Genomic DNA, 17,225 nt, shown 5'->3' with positions numbered 1-17,225 from the left:
GTTAGGATTGGACATAGGGTTAGGGTTATGTTGAAGGCTAGGTTTGGGTAGACGATTAGGGTTAGGATTGGACCTAGGGTTAGGGTTGTGTTGAGGGCTAGGATTAGAGAGACTTTTAGGGTTAGGATTGGAGCTAGGGTTAAGGTTATGTTGAGGGGTAGGGTCAGGTGGACGATTACGGTTAAGATTGGAGCTAGTGTTAGGGTTATGTTGAGGGCTCGGGTTAGATAGTTGATTAGGGTTAGGATTGGTCCTAGGGTTAGGGTTATGGTGAGGGCTAGATTAGATAGACATTAGGGTTAGGATTAAACCTAGGGTTTGGGTTATGTTGAGGGCTTGGGTTAGATAGACGATTAGAGTTAGGATAGGACTGAGGGTTAGGGTTATGTTGATGGCTAGGGTTAGATAGACGATTAGAGTTAGGATTGGACCTAGGGTTAGGGTTATGTTGAGGGCTAGGGTTAGAGAGACGATTAGGGTTAGGATTGGAGCTAGGGTTAGGGTTAATTTGAGGGCTAGGGTTAGGAAGATGATTAGGGTTAGGATTGGACCTAGGGTTAGGGTTATGTTGAGGTCTAGGGTTAGGTAGACGTATAGGGTTAGAATTTGAGCTAGGGTTAGGGTTATGTTGAGGGCTAGGGTTAGGTAGACCATTAGGGTTAGTATTGGACCTAGGGTTAGGGTTATGTTGAGGGCTAGCGTTAGGTAGACGATTAGGGATAGGATTGGACCTAGGGTTAGGGTTATGTTGAGGGCTACGGTTCGAGAAACGATTAGGGTTATTAGTGGACCTAGAGTTAGGGTTTTGTTTACGGCTAGGGTTAGATAGACGATTAGTGTTAGGATTGGACCTAGGGTTAGGGTTATGTTGAGTGCTAGGGTTAGGTAGACGATTAGGGTTAGGAGTGGACCTAGGGTTAGGGTTATGTTGAGGGCTAGGGTTAGGTAGACGATTAGGGTTAGGATTGGCTCTAGGGTTAGCGTTATGTTGACGGCTAGGGTAGGTACATGATTAGGGTTAGGATTGGACCTAGGGATAGGGTTATGTTGAAGGCTAGGGTTATATAGATGATTAGGGATAGGATTGGACCTAGGGTTAGGGTCATGTTGAAGGCTAGGGTTAGAGAGACGATCAGGTTTAAGATTGTAACTGGGTTAGGGTTAGGTTGAGGGCTAGGGTTAGAGAGTCGATTAGGGTTAGGATTGGAGCTAGGGTTAGGGTTATGTTGAGGGCTAGGGTTAGGAGGACGATTAGGGTTATGATTGGACTTAGGGTTAGGGTTATGTTGAGGGCTAGGGTTAGAGAGAAGATTAGGTTTAGGATTCTACCTGAGTAAGGGTTATGTTGAGGTCTAGGTTTAGGTAGACGATTAGGGTTAGGATTTGAGCTAGGGTTAGGTTGAGGGCTAGGATTAGAGAGAGGGTTCGGGTAAGGATTGGACCTAGGGTTAGGGTTATGTTGAGGGCTAGGGTTAGGTAGACGATTAGGGTTAGGATTGGACCTAGGGTTAGGGTTATGATGAGGGCTACGGTTAGAGAGTCGATTAAGGTTAGGGTTGGACCTAGGGTTAGGGCTATGTTGAGGGCTAGGGTTAGGTAGACAATTAGGGTTAGTATTGGGCCTAGGGTTAGGGTTATGTTAAGGGCTAGGGTTAGAGAGACGATTCGGGTTAGGATTGAACCTAGGGTTAGGGTTATGTTGAGGGCTAGGTTTAGAGAGAGGGTTCGCGTTAGGATTGGATCTAGGGTTAGGGTTATATTGAGGGCTAGGGTTAGGTGGACGATTAGGGTTAGGATTGGACTTAGGGTTATGGTTATGTTGAGGTATAGGGTTAGGTAGACGATTAGGGTAAGGATCTGAGCTAGGGTTAGGGTTATTTGAGGCTAGGGTTAGGTAGACCATTAGGGTAAGTATTGGATGTAGGGTTAAGTTTATGTTCAGGGCTAGGGTTAGACAGACGTTTCAGGTTAGGATTGGACCAAGGGTTAGGGTTATGTTGAGGCCTAGGGTTAGAGAGACGGTTCGGGTTATAATTGAACCTAGGGTTAGGTTGATGTTGAGGGTTAGGGTTAGGAGACGATTCGGGTTAGTATTGAACCTAGGGTTAGGGTTATGTTGAGTGCTAGGGTTAGAGAGACGATTAGGGTTAGGATTGGACCTAGGGTTAGGGTTATGATGAAGGCTAGGGTTAGGTAGACGATTAGGGTTAGGATTGGACCTAGGGTTAGGGTTGTGTTGAGGGCTAGGGTTAGAGAGACGGTTCGGGTGAGGATTGGACCTAAGGTTAGGGTTAGGTTGAGGGCTAGGGTTAGAGAGATGGTTCGGGTTAGGATTGGACCTAGTGTTAGGGTTAGGTTGAGGGCTAGGGTTAGAGAGACGGTTCGGGTTAGGATTGGACATAGGGTTAGGGTTATGTTGAAGGCTAGTTTTGGGTAGACGATTAGGGTTAGGATTGGACCTAGGGTTAGGGTTGTGTTGAGGGCTAGGATTAGAGAGACTTTTAGGGTTAGGATTGGAGCTAGGGTTAAGGTTATGTTGAGGGGTAGGGTCAGGTGGACGATTAGGGTTAAGATTGGAGCTAGTGTTACGGTTATGTTGAGGGCTCGGGTTAGATAGATGATTAGGTTTAGGATTGGTCCTAGGGTTAGGGTTATGGTGAGGGCTAGATTAGATAGACATTAGGGTTAGGATTAAACCTAGGGTTTGGGTTATGTTGAGGGCTACGGTTAGAGAGTCGAATAGGGTTAGGATTGGACCTACGGTTAGGGTTTTGTTGAGGGCCAGGGTTATGAAGACAATTAGGGTTACTATTGGATCTAGGGTTAGGGTTATGTTGAGGGCTAGGGTTAGATAGACGAATAGAGTTAGGATTGGATGTAGTGTTAGGATTATGTTGAGGGCTAGGGTTAGAGAGACGGTTCTGGTTAGGATTGGACCTAGGGGTAGGGTTATGTTTAGGGCTACGGTTAGATAGACGATTAGGGTAGGATTGGACCTAGGGTTAGGGTTATGTTGAGGGCTAGGGTTAGGTAGACGATTAGGGTTAGGATTGGACGTAGGGATATGGTTATGTTGAGGGCTAGGGTTAGAGAGAAGGTTCTGGGTAGGATTGGACCTAGAGTTAGGGTTATGTTGAGGGGTAGGTTTAGAGAGACGGTTCAGGTTAGGATTGGACCTAGGGTTATGGTTATGTTGAGGGCTAGGGTTGGAGAGTCGATTAGGGTTAGCATTTGAGCTAGGCTTAGGGTTATGTTGATTTCTAGGGTTAGAGAGACCGTTCGGGTTAGGATTGCACCTAGGGTTAGGGATATGTTGAGGGCTAGGTTTAGAGAGACGGTTCGGGTTAGGATCGACCTAGGGTTAGGGATATGTTGAGGGCTAGGTTTAGAGAGACGGTTCGGGTTAGGATTGGACCTAGGGTTAGGGTTAGGTTGAGGGCTAGGTTTAGAGACACGGTTCGGGTTAGGACTGGACCTAGGGTTAGGGTTATGTTGAGGGCTAGGGTTAGAGAGATGATTAGGTTTAGGATTGAACCTAGGGTTAGGGTTATATTGAGGGCTAGGGTTAGGTAGACGATTAGGGTTTGGAATGGACCTTGGGTTAGGGTTGTGTTGAGGGCTAGGGTTAGAGACTATTAGGGTTAAGATTGGAGCTAGGGTTAGGGTTATGTTTAGGGCTAGGGTTAAGTAGACCATTCGGGTTAGGATTGGACCTAGGGTTAGGGTTATGTTGAGTGCTAGGGTTAGTGAAACGGTTCAGGTTAGGATTAGACCTAGGGTTATGGTTATGTTGAGGGCTAGGGTTAGATAGACGTATAGGGTTAGGATAGCACCTAGGGTTAGGTTTATGTTGAGGGCTAAGTTTAGAGAGACGGTTCGGGTTAGGATTGGACCTAGGGTTAGGGTTAGGTTGAGGGCTAGGGTTAGAGAGACGTTTCGGGTTAGGATTGGACCTAGGGTTAGGGTTATGTTGAGGGCTAGGGTTAGAGAGACGATTAGGGTTAGGATTGGACCTAGGGTTAGGGTTATGTCGAGGGCTAGGGTTAGGTAGACGATTAGGGTTAGGATTGGACCTAGGGTTAGGGTTATGATGAGGGCTACGGTTAGAGAGTCGATTAAGGTTAGGTTTGGACCTAGGGTTAGGGTTATGTTGAGGGCTAGGGTTAGGTAGACAATTAGGGTTAGTATTGGACCTAGGGTTAGGGTTATGTTAAGGGCTCGGGTTAGAGAGACGATTCGGGTTACGATTGAACCTAGGGTTATGGTTATGTTGAGGGCTAGGTTTAGAGAGACGGTTCGGGTTAGGATTGTATCTAGGGTTAGGGTTATATTGAGGGCTAGGTTTAGAGAGACGGATCGATTTAGGATTGGACCTGGGTTATGGTTATATTGAGGGCTTGGGTTAGGTGGACGATTAGGGTTAGGATTGTACTTAGGGTTATGGTTATGTTGAGGGCTAGTGTTAGAGAGAATGTTCGGGTTAGGATTGGACCTAGGGTTAGGGTTATGTTGAGTGATAGGGTTAGAGAGACGGTTCGGGTTAGGATTGGACGTAGGGTTAGGGTTATGTTGAGGGCTAGGGTTAGATAGACGATTAGGGTTAGGATTGGACCTAGGTTTAGGGTTATGTTTAGGGCTAGTGTTAGATACACGATTAGGGTTAGGACTGGACCTAGGGATAGGGTTATGTTGAGGGCTAGGGTTAGAGAGACGGTTCGGGTTAGGATTGGACCTAGGGTTATGGTTATGTTGAGGGCTAGGGTTAGAGAGACGATTAGGGTTAGGATTGGACCTAGGGTTAGGGTAATGTTGAGGGTTAGGGTTAGAGAGACTATTAGGGTTAGGATTGTAGCTAGGGTTAGGGTTATGTTGACGGCTAGGTTTAAATAGGCGATTAGGGTTAGGATTGGAACTAGGGTTAGGGTGATGTTTAGGGCTAGGGTTAGATAGACTATTAGGGTTAGGATTGGACCTAGGGTTAGGGTTATATTGAGGGATAGGTTTAGGTAGACGATTAGGGTTTGGAATGGACCTTGGGTTAGGGTTGTGTTGAGAGCTAGGATTAGAGACTATTATGGTTAGGATTGGAGCTAGGGTTAGGGTTATGTTGAGGGCTAGGGATAGAGAGACGATTAGGGTTAGGATTGGACCTAAGGTTAGGGTTATGTTTAGGGCTAGGGTTAAGTAGACCATTAGGGTTAGGATTGGACCTAGGGTTAGGGTTATGTTGAGTGCAAGGGTTAGTGAGACGGTTCGGGTTAGGATTAGACCTAGGGTTATGGTTGTGTTGAAGGCAAGGGTTAGATAGACGTATAGGGTTAGGATTGCACCTAGGGTTAGGTTTATGTTGAGGGCTAAGGTTAGAGAGACGGTTCGGGTTAGGATTGGACCTAGGGTTACGGTTAGGTTGAGGGCTAGGGTTAGAGAGACGTTTCGGGTTAGGATTGGACCTAGGGTTAGGGTTATGTTGAGGGCTAGGGTTAGAGAGATGATTAGGGTTAGGATTGGACGTAGGGTCAGGGTTATGTCGAGGGCTAGGGTTAGGTAGACGATTAGGGTTAGGATTGGACCTAGGGTTAGGGTTATGATGAGGGCTACGATTAGAGAGTCGATTAAGATTAGGTTTGGACCTAGGGTTAGGGTTATGTTGAGGGCTAGGTTTAGGTAGACAATTAGGGTTAGTATTGCACCTAGGGTTAGGGTTATGTTAAGGGCTAGGGTTAGAGAGACGATTCGGGTTAGGATTGAACCTAGGGTTAGGGTTGTGTTGAGGGCTAGGTTTAGAGAGAGGGTTCGGGTTAGGTTAAACCTAGGGTTAGGGTTATATTGAGAGCTAGGGTTAGGTGTACGATTAGGGTTAGGATTGGACTTAGGGTTATGGTTATGTTGAGGGCTAGGGTTAGAGAGAAGGTTCGGGTTAGGATTGGACCTAGGGTTAGGGTTGTGTTGAGGGCTAGGTTTAGAGAGAGGGTTCGGGTTAGGTTGAACCTAGGGTTAGGGTTATATTGAGAGCTAGGGTTAGGTGTACGATTAGGGTTAGGATTGGACTTAGGGTTATGGTTATGTTGAGGGCTAGGGTTAGAGAGAAGGTTCGGGTTAGGTTTGGACCTAGGGTTAGGGTTGTGTTGAGGGCTAGTGTTAGAGAGACTATTAGGGCTTGGATTGGAGCTAGGGTAAGGGTTATGTTGTCGGCTATGGTTAGAGCGTTGATTAGGGTTAGGATTGGACCTAGGGTTAGGGTTATGTTGAGGGCTAGGTTTAGATACACGATTAGGGTTAGGACTGGACCTAGGGTTAGGGTTATGTTGAGGGCTAGGGTTAGGTAGACCATTAGGGTTAATATTGGACCTAGGGTTAGGGTTATGTTGAGGGCTAGGGCTAGGTAGACGATTAGGGTTAGGATTGGAGCTAGGGTTAGGGTTATGTTGAGGGCTAGAGTTAGGTAGACGATTAGGGTTAGGATTGGACCTCGGGTTAAGGTTATATTGAGGGCTAGGGTTAGATAGCTGATTAGCGTCAGGATTGAACCTAGGGTTAGGGTTATGATGAGGGCTAGGTTTAGAGAGTCGTTTCGTTTTAGGACTTGACCTAGGGTTAGGGTTATGTTTACGGCTAGGGTTAAATAGACGATTAGGGGTAGGATTGGACCTAGGATTAGGGTAATATTGATGGGTAGGGTTACAGAGATGATTAGGGTTAGGATTGGATGTAGGGTTCAGTTTATGATGAGGGCTAGGTGTAGGTAGACGATTAGGGTTAGGATTGGAGCTAGGGTTAGTGTTATGTTGAGGGCTAGGGTTAGGTAGACGATTAGGGTCAGGATTGGATGTAGGGTTCAGTTTATGTTGAGGGCTAGGTGTAGGTAGACTATTACGGTTAGGCTTGGAGCTAGGGTTAGTGTTATGTTGCGGGCTAGGGTTAGGTAGACGATTAGGGTTAGGATTGGATGTAGGGTTCAGTTTATGTTGAGGGCTAGGGTTAGACAGACGGTTCAGGTTAGGATTGGAGCTAGGGTTAGGGTTATGTTGAGGTCTAGGTTTAGAGAGACGGTTTGGGTTAGGATTGGACCTAGGGTTAGGGTTATGTTTAGGGCTAGGGTTAGATAGACGATTAGTGTTAGGATTGTACCTAGGGTTAAGGTTATGTTGAGGGTTAGGGTTAGAGAGACGATTCGTGTTAGGATTGGATTAGGGTTAGGGTAATGTTGAGTGCTAGGGTTAGAGAGACGATTAGGGTTAGGATTGGACCTAGGGTTAGGGTTAGGTTGAAAGCTAGGGTTAGGTAGACGATTAGGGTTAGGATTGGCCCTAGGGTGAGGGTTGTGTTGAGGGCTAGGGTTAGAGACACGGTTCGGGTTAGGATTGGACCTAGGGTTAGGGTTACGTTGAGGTCTAGGGTTAGAGAGACGGTTCGGGTTAGGATTCTCCCTAGGGTTAGGGTTAGGTTGAGGGCTAGGGTTAGAGAGATGGTTCGGGTTAGGATTGGACCTAGGGTTAGGGTTGTGTTGAGGGCTAGGATTAGAGAGACTATTAGGGTTAGGTTTGGAGCTAGGGTTAGGGTTATGTTGAGGGCTAGGTTTAGAGCTACGGTTCGGGTTAGGATTGGATGTAGGGTTAGGGTTTTGTTGAGGGCTAGGTTTAGAGAGATGGATCTGTTTAGGATTGGACCTAGGGTTTGGGTTATATTGAGGGCTAGGGTTAGGTAGACGATTAGGGTTAGGATTGGACCTAGGGTTAGGGTTATGTTGAGGGCTAGGATTAGAGAGACGGTTCGGGTTAGGATTGGATCTAGGGTTAGGGTTGTTTTGGGGGCTAGGGTTAGAGAGACTCTTAGGGTTAGGATTGGAGCTAGGGTTAGGGTTATGTTGAGGGCTAGGTTTAGAGAGACGATTAGGTTTAGGATTGGAGCTAGCTTTAGGGTTATGTTGAGGGCTAGGGTTAGGTAGACGATTAGGGATAGGATTGGACCTACGGTTAGGGTTATGTTGACGGCTAGGGTTCGAGAAACGATTAGAGTTATTAGTGGACCTAGAGTTAGGGTTTTGTTTACGGCTAGGTTTAGATAGATGATTAGTGTTAGGATTGGACCTAGGGTTAGGGTTATGTTGAGGGCTATGGTTAGGTAGACGATTAGGGTTAGGATTGGAGCTAGGGTTAGGGTTATGTTGAGGGCTAGAGTTAGGTAGACGATTAGGGTTAGGATTGGACCTCGGGTTAAGGTTATGTTGAGGGCTAGGGTTAGAGAGACGGTTCGGGTTAGGATTAGACCTAGGGTTATGGTTATGTTGAGAGCTAGGGTTAGAGAGAGGTATAGGGTTAGGACTGCACCTAGGGTTAGGTTTATGTTGAGGGCTAGGGTTAGAGAGACGGTTCGGGTTAGGATTGGACCTAGGGTTAGGGTTAGGTTGAGGGCTAGGGTTAGAGAGACATTTCGGGTTAGGATTGGACCTAGGGTTAGGGTTATGTTGAGGGCTAGGTTTAGAGAGATGGTTCGGGTTAGGATTGTATCTAGGGTTAGGGTTATATTGAGGGCTAGGTTTAGAGAGACGGATCGATTTAGGATTGGACCTGGGTTATGGTTATATTGAGGGCTAGGGTTAGGTGGACGATTAGGGTTAGGATTGTACTTAGGGTTATGGTTATGTTGAGGGCTAGTGTTAGAGAGAAGGTTCGGGTTAGGATTGGACCTAGGGTTAGGGTTATGTTGAGTGGTAGGGTTAGAGAGACGGTTCGGGTTAGGATTGGACGTAGGGTTAGGGTTATGTTGAGGGCTAGGGTTAGATAGACGATTAGGGTTAGGATTGGACCTAGGGTTAGGGTTATGTTTAGGGCTAGTGTTAGATACACGATTAGGGTTAGGACTGGACCTAGGGATAGGGTTATGTTGAGGGCTAGGGTTAGAGAGACGGTTCGGGTTAGGATTGGACCTAGGGTTATGGTTATGTTGAGGGCTAGGGTTAGAGAGACGATTAGGGTTAGGATTGGACCTAGGGTTAGGGTAATGTTGAGGGTTAGGGTTAGAGAGACTATTAGGGTTAGGATTGGAGCTAGGGTTAGGGTTATGTTGACGGCTAGGGTTAGATAGACGATTAGGGTTAGGATTGGAACTAGGGTTAGGGTGATGTTTAGGGCTAGGGTTAGATAGACTATTAGGGTTAGGATTGGACCTAGGGTTAGGGTTAAGTTGAGGGCTAGGGTTAGAGAGACGATTAGGGTTAGGATTGAACAGAGGGTTAGGGTTATATTGAGGGCTAGGGTTAGGTAGACGATTAGGGTTTGGAATGGACCTTGGGTTATTGTTGTGTTGAGAGCTAGGATTAGAGACTATTATGGTTAGGATTGGAGCTAGGGTTAGGGTTATGTTGAGGGCTAGGGATAGAGAGACGATTAGGGTTAGGATTGGACCTAAGGTTAGGGTTATGTTTAGGGCTAGGGTTAAGTAGACCATTAGGGTTAGGATTGGACCTAGGGTTAGGGTTATGTTGAGTGCAAGGGTTAGTGAGACGGTTCGGGTTAGGATTAGACCTAGGGTTATGGTTGTGTTGAAGGCAAGGGTTAGATAGACGTATAGGGTTAGGATTGCACCTAGGGTTAGGTTTATGTTGAGGGCTAATGTTAGAGAGACGGTTCGGGTTAGGATTGGACCTAGGGTTACGGTTAGGTTGAGGGCTAGGGTTTGAGAGACGGTTCGGGTTAGGATTGGACCTAGGGTTAGGGTTATGTTGAGGGATAGGGTTAGAGAGATGATTAGGGTTAGGATTGGACCTAGGGTCAGGGTTATGTCGAGGGCTAGGGTTAGGTAGACGATTAGTGTTAGGATTGGACCTAGTGTTAGGGTTATGATGAGGGCTACGATTAGAGAGTCGATTAAGATTAGGTTTGGACCTAGGGTTAGGGTTATGTTGAGGGCTAGGTTTAGGTAGACAATTAGGGTTAGTATTGCACCTAGGGTTAGGGTTATGTTAAGGGCTAGGGTTAGAGAGACGATTCTGGTTAGGATTGAACCTAGGGTTAGGGTTGTGTTGAGGGCTAGGTTTAGAGAGAGGGTTCGGGTTAGGATTGAACCTAGGGTTAGGGTTATATTGAGAGCTAGGGTTAGGTGTACGATTAGGGTTAGGATTGGACTCAGGGTTATGGTTATGTTGAGGGCTAGGGTTAGAGAGAAGGTTCGGGTTAGGATTGGACCTAGGGTTAGGGTTATGTTGAGGGCTAGGTTCAGAGAGACGGTTCCGGTTAGGTTTGGACCTAGGGTTAGGGTTGTGTTGAGGGCTAGGGTTAGGTAGACGATTAGGGTTAGGATTGGAGCTAGGGTTAGGGTTATGTTGAGGGCTAGAGTTAGGTAGACGATTAGGGTTAGGATTGGACCTCGGGTTAAGGTTATGTTGAGGGCTAGGGTTAGAGAGACGGTTCGGGTTAGGATTAGACCTAGGGTTATGGTTATGTTGAGAGCTAGGGTTAGAGAGAGGTATAGGGTTAGGACTGCACCTAGGGTTAGGTTTATGTTGAGGGCTAGGGTTAGAGAGACGGTTCGGGTTAGGATTGGACCTAGGGTTAGGGTTAGGTTGAGGGCTAGGGTTAGAGAGACATTTCGGGTTAGGATTGGACCTAGGGTTAGGGTTATGTTGAGGGCTAGGTTTAGAGAGATGGTTCGGGTTAGGATTGTATCTAGGGTTAGGGTTATATTGAGGGCTAGGTTTAGAGAGACGGATCGATTTAGGATTGGACCTGGGTTATGGTTATATTGAGGGCTAGGGTTAGGTGGACGATTAGGGTTAGGATTGTACTTAGGGTTATGGTTATGTTGAGGGCTAGTGTTAGAGAGAAGGTTCGGGTTAGGATTGGACCTAGGGTTAGGGTTATGTTGAGTGGTAGGGTTAGAGAGACGGTTCGGGTTAGGATTGGACGTAGGGTTAGGGTTATGTTGAGGGCTAGGGTTAGATAGACGATTAGGGTTAGGATTGGACCTAGGGTTAGGGTTATGTTTAGGGCTAGTGTTAGATACACGATTAGGGTTAGGACTGGACCTAGGGATAGGGTTATGTTGAGGGCTAGGGTTAGAGAGACGGTTCGGGTTAGGATTGGACCTAGGGTTATGGTTATGTTGAGGGCTAGGGTTAGAGAGACGATTAGGGTTAGGATTGGACCTAGGGTTAGGGTAATGTTGAGGGTTAGGGTTAGAGAGACTATTAGGGTTAGGATTGGAGCTAGGGTTAGGGTTATGTTGACGGCTAGGGTTAGATAGACGATTAGGGTTAGGATTGGAACTAGGGTTAGGGTGATGTTTAGGGCTAGGGTTAGATAGACTATTAGGGTTAGGATTGGACCTAGGGTTAGGGTTAAGTTGAGGGCTAGGGTTAGAGAGACGATTAGGGTTAGGATTGAACAGAGGGTTAGGGTTATATTGAGGGCTAGGGTTAGGTAGATGATTAGGGTTTGGAATGGACCTTGGGTTAGGGTTGTGTTGAGAGCTAGGATTAGAGACTATTATGGTTAGGATTGGAGCTAGGGTTAGGGTTATGTTGAGGGCTAGGGATAGAGAGACGATTAGGGTTAGGATTGGACCTAAGGTTAGGGTTATGTTTAGGGCTAGGGTTAAGTAGACCATTAGGGTTAGGATTGGACCTAGGGTTAGGGTTATGTTGAGTGCAAGGGTTAGTGAGACGGTTCGGGTTAGGATTAGACCTAGGGTTATGGTTGTGTTGAAGGCAAGGGTTAGATAGACGTATAGGGTTAGGATTGCACCTAGGGTTAGGTTTATGTTGAGGGCTAATGTTAGAGAGACGGTTCGGGTTAGGATTGGACCTAGGGTTACGGTTAGGTTGAGGGCTAGGGTTAGAGAGACGGTTCGGGTTAGGATTGGACCTAGGGTTAGGGTTATGTTGAGGGATAGGGTTAGAGAGATGATTAGGGTTAGGATTGGACCTAGGGTCAGGGTTATGTCGAGGGCTAGGGTTAGGTAGACGATTAGTGTTAGGATTGGACCTAGTGTTAGGGTTATGATGAGGGCTACGATTAGAGAGTCGATTAAGATTAGGTTTGGACCTAGGGTTAGGGTTATGTTGAGGGCTAGGTTTAGGTAGACAATTAGGGTTAGTATTGCACCTAGGGTTAGGGTTATGTTAAGGGCTAGGGTTAGAGAGACGATTCTGGTTAGGATTGAACCTAGGGTTAGGGTTGTGTTGAGGGCTAGGTTTAGAGAGAGGGTTCGGGTTAGGATTGAACCTAGGGTTAGGGTTATATTGAGAGCTAGGGTTAGGTGTACGATTAGGGTTAGGATTGGACTCAGGGTTATGGTTATGTTGAGGGCTAGGGTTAGAGAGAAGGTTCGGGTTAGGTTTGGACCTAGGGTTAGGGTTATGTTGAGGGCTAGGTTCAGAGAGACGGTTCCGGTTAGGTTTGGACCTAGGGTTAGGGTTGTGTTGAGGGCTAGGGTTAGGTAGACGATTAGGGTTAGGATTGGAGCTAGGGTTAGGGTTATGTTGAGGGCTAGAGTTAGGTAGACGATTAGGGTTAGGATTGGACCTCGGGTTAAGGTTATATTGAGGGCTAGGGTTAGATAGCTGATTAGCGTTAGGATTGAACCTAGGGTTAGGGTTATGATGAGGGCTAGGTTTAGAGAGTCGTTTCGTTTTAGGACTTGACCTAGGGTTAGGGTTATGTTTACGGCTAGGGTTAAATAGACGATTAGGGGTAGGATTGGACCTAGGATTAGGGTAATATTGATGGGTAGGGTTACAGAGATGATTAGGGTTAGGATTGGATGTAGGGTTCAGTTTATGATGAGGGCTAGGTGTAGGTAGACGATTAGGGTTAGGATTGGAGCTAGGGTTAGTGTTATGTTGAGGGCTAGGGTTAGGTAGACGATTAGGGTCAGGATTGGATGTAGGGTTCAGTTTATGTTGAGGGCTAGGTGTAGGTAGACTATTACGGTTAGGCTTGGAGCTAGGGTTAGTGTTATGTTGCGGGCTAGGGTTAGGTAGACGATTAGGGTTAGGATTGGATGTAGGGTTCAGTTTGTGTTGAGGGCTAGGGTTAGACAGACGGTTCAGGTTAGGATTGGAGCTAGGGTTAGGGTTATGTTGAGGTCTAGGTTTAGAGAGACGGTTTGGGTTAGGATTGGACCTAGGGTTAGGGTTATGTTTAGGGCTAGGGTTAGATAGACGATTAGTGTTAGGATTGTACCTAGGGTTAAGGTTATGTTGAGGGTTAGGGTTAGAGAGACGATTCGTGTTAGGATTGGATTAGGGTTAGGGTAATGTTGAGTGCTAGGGTTAGAGAGACGATTAGGGTTAGGATTGGACCTAGGGTTAGGGTTAGGTTGAAAGCTAGGGTTAGGTAGACGATTAGGGTTAGGATTGGCCCTAGGGTGAGGGTTGTGTTGAGGGCTAGGGTTAGAGACACGGTTCGGGTTAGGATTGGACCTAGGGTTAGGGTTACGTTGAGGTCTAGGGTTAGAGAGACGGTTCGGGTTAGGATTCTCCCTAGGGTTAGGGTTAGGTTGAGGGCTAGGGTTAGAGAGATGATTCGGGTTAGGATTGGACCTAGGGTTAGGGTTGTGTTGAGGGCTAGGATTAGAGAGACTATTAGGGTTAGGTTTGGAGCTAGGGTTAGGGTTATGTTGAGGGCTAGGGTTAGGTGGACGATTAAGTTTAGGATTGGAGCTAGGGTTAGGGTTATGTTGAGGGCTAGGGTTAGATAGACGATTAGGGTTATTATTGGTCCTAGGGTTAGGGTTATGGTGAGGGCTAGGGTTAGATAGACGATTAGGGTTAGGATTAGACCTAGGGTTTGGGTTATGTTGAGGGCTAGGGTTAGAGAGACGATTACGGTTAGGATTGGAGCTAGGATTAGGGTTATGTTTAGGGCTAGGTTTAGATAGACGATTAGGGTTAGGATTGGACCGAGGGTTAGGGTTATATTGAGGGCTACGGTTAGAGAGTCGATTAGGGTTAGGATTGGACCTAGGGTTAGGGTTATGTTGCGGGCCAGGTTTATGGAGACAATTAGTGTTACTATTGGATCTAGCGTTAGGGTTATATTAAGGGCTAGGGTTAGAGAGTCGATTCGGTTTATGATTGAACCTAGGGTTAGAGTTATGTTGAGGGCTAGGTTTAGAGCTACGGTTCGGGTTAGGATTGGATGTAGGGTTAGGGTTTTGTTGAGGGCTAGGTTTAGAGAGATGGATCTGTTTAGGATTGGACCTAGGGTTTGGGTTATATTGAGGGCTAGGGTTAGGTAGACGATTAGGGTTAGGATTGGACCTAGGGTTAGGGTTATGTTGAGGGCTAGGATTAGAGAGACGGTTCGGGTTAGGATTGGATCTAGGGTTAGGGTTGTTTTGGGGGCTAGGGTTAGAGAGACTCTTAGGGTTAGGATTGGAGCTAGGGTTAGGGTTATGTTGAGGGCTAGGTTTAGAGAGACGATTAGGTTTAGGATTGGAGCTAGCTTTAGGGTTATGTTGAGGGCTAGGGTTAGGTAGACGATTAGGGATAGGATTGGACCTACGGTTAGGGTTATGTTGACGGCTAGGGTTCGAGAAACGATTAGAGTTATTAGTGGACCTAGAGTTAGGGTTTTGTTTACGGCTAGGTTTAGATAGATGATTAGTGTTAGGATTGGACCTAGGGTTAGGGTTATGTTGAGGGCTATGGTTAGGTAGACGATTAGGGTTAGGATTGGAGCTAGGGTTAGGGTTATGTTGAGGGCTAGAGTTAGGTAGACGATTAGGGTTAGGATTGGACCTCGGGTTAAGGTTATGTTGAGGGCTAGGGTTAGAGAGACGGTTCGGGTTAGGATTAGACCTAGGGTTATGGTTATGTTGAGAGCTAGGGTTAGAGAGAGGTATAGGGTTAGGACTGCACCTAGGGTTAGGTTTATGTTGAGGGCTAGGGTTAGAGAGACGGTTCGGGTTAGGATTGGACCTAGGGTTAGGGTTAGGTTGAGGGCTAGGGTTAGAGAGACATTTCGGGTTAGGATTGGACCTAGGGTTAGGGTTATGTTGAGGGCTAGGTTTAGAGAGACGGTTCGGGTTAGGATTGTATCTAGGGTTAGGGTTATATTGAGGGCTAGGTTTAGAGAGACGGATCGATTTAGGATTGGACCTGGGTTATGGTTATATTGAGGGCTAGGGTTAGGTGGACGATTAGGGTTAGGATTGTACTTAGGGTTATGGTTATGTTGAGGGCTAGTGTTAGAGAGAAGGTTCGGGTTAGGATTGGACCTAGGTTTAGGGTTATGTTGAGTGGTAGGGTTAGAGAGACGGTTCGGGTTAGGATTGGACGTAGGGTTAGGGTTATGTTGAGGGCTAGGGTTAGATAGACGATTAGGGTTAGGATTGGACCTAGGGTTAGGGTTATGTTTAGGGCTAGTGTTAGATACACGATTAGGGTTAGGACTGGACCTAGGGATAGGGTTATGTTGAGGGCTAGGGTTAGAGAGACGGTTCGGGTTAGGATTGGACCTAGGGTTATGGTTATGTTGAGGGCTAGGGTTAGAGAGACGATTAGGGTTAGGATTGGACCTAGGGTTAGGGTAATGTTGAGGGTTAGGGTTAGAGAGACTATTAGGGTTAGGATTGGAGCTAGGGTTAGGGTTATGTTGACGGCTAGGGTTAGATAGACGATTAGGGTTAGGATTGGAACTAGGGTTAGGGTGATGTTTAGGGCTAGGGTTAGATAGACTATTAGGGTTAGGATTGGACCTAGGGTTAGGGTTAAGTTGAGGGCTAGGGTTAGAGAGACGATTAGGGTTAGGATTGAACAGAGGGTTAGGGTTATATTGAGGGCTAGGGTTAGGTAGACGATTAGGGTTTGGAATGGACCTTGGGTTAGGGTTGTGTTGAGAGCTAGGATTAGAGACTATTATGGTTAGGATTGGAGCTAGGGTTAGGGGTATGTTGAGGGCTAGGGATAGAGAGACGATTAGGGTTAGGATTGGACCTAAGGTTAGGGTTATGTTTAGGGCTAGGGTTAAGTAGACCATTAGGGTTAGGATTGGACCTAGGGTTAGGGTTATGTTGAGTGCAAGGGTTAGTGAGACGGTTCGGGTTAGGATTAGACCTAGGGTTATGGTTGTGTTGAAGGCAAGGGTTAGATAGACGTATAGGGTTAGGATTGCACCTAGGGTTAGGTTTATGTTGAGGGCTAAGGTTAGAGAGACGGTTCGGGTTAGGATTGGACCTAGGGTTACGGTTAGGTTGAGGGCTAGGGTTAGAGAGACGGTTCGGGTTAGGATTGGACCTAGGGTTAGGGTTATGTTGAGGGATAGGGTTAGAGAGATGATTAGGGTTAGGATTGGACCTAGGGTCAGGGTTATGTCGAGGGCTAGGGTTAGGTAGACGATTAGTGTTAGGATTGGACCTAGTGTTAGGGTTATGATGAGGGCTACGATTAGAGAGTCGATTAAGATTAGGTTTGGACCTAGGGTTAGGGTTATGTTGAGGGCTAGGTTTAGGTAGACAATTAGGGTTAGTATTGCACCTAGGGTTAGGGTTATGTTAAGGGCTAGTGTTAGAGAGACGATTCTGGTTAGGATTGAACCTAGGGTTAGGGTTGTGTTGAGGGCTAGGTTTAGAGAGAGGGTTCGGGTTAGGATTGAACCTAGGGTTAGGGTTATATTGAGAGCTAGGGTTAGGTGTACGATTAGGGTTAGGATTGGACTCAGGGTTATGGTTATGTTGAGGGCTAGGGTTAGAGAGAAGGTTCGGGTTAGGATTGGACCTAGGGTTAGGGTTATGTTGAGGGCTAGGTTCAGAGAGACGGTTCCGTTTAGGTTTGGACCTAGGGTTAGGGTTGTGTTGAGGGCTAGTGTTAGAGAGACTATTAGGGTTTGGATTGGAGCTAGGGTAAGGGTTATGTTGTCGGCTATGGTTAGAGCGTTGATTAGGGTTAGGATTGGACCTAGGGTTAGGGTTATGTTGAGGGCTAGGTTTAGATACACGATTAGGGTTAGGACTGGACCTAGGGTTAGGGTTATGTTGAGGGCTAGGGTTAGGTAGACCATTAGGGTTAATATTGGACCTAGGGTTAGGGTTATGTTGAGGGCTAGGGTTAGGTAGACGATTAGGGTTAGGATTGGAGCTAGGGTTAGGGTTATGTTGAGGGCTAGAGTTAGGTAGACGATTAGGGTTAGGATTGGACCTCGGTTTAAGGTTATATTGAGGGCTAGGTTTAGATAGCTGATTAGCGTTAGGATTGAACCTAGGGTTAGGGTTATGATGAGGGCTAG

Source organism: Miniopterus schreibersii, assembly GCF_964146895.1.
Source record: "Miniopterus schreibersii genome assembly, chromosome: 6".
In the NCBI taxonomy this organism is placed as follows: Eukaryota; Metazoa; Chordata; class Mammalia; order Chiroptera; family Miniopteridae; genus Miniopterus; species Miniopterus schreibersii.
Note: the sequence above shows the minus strand (reverse complement) of the source record.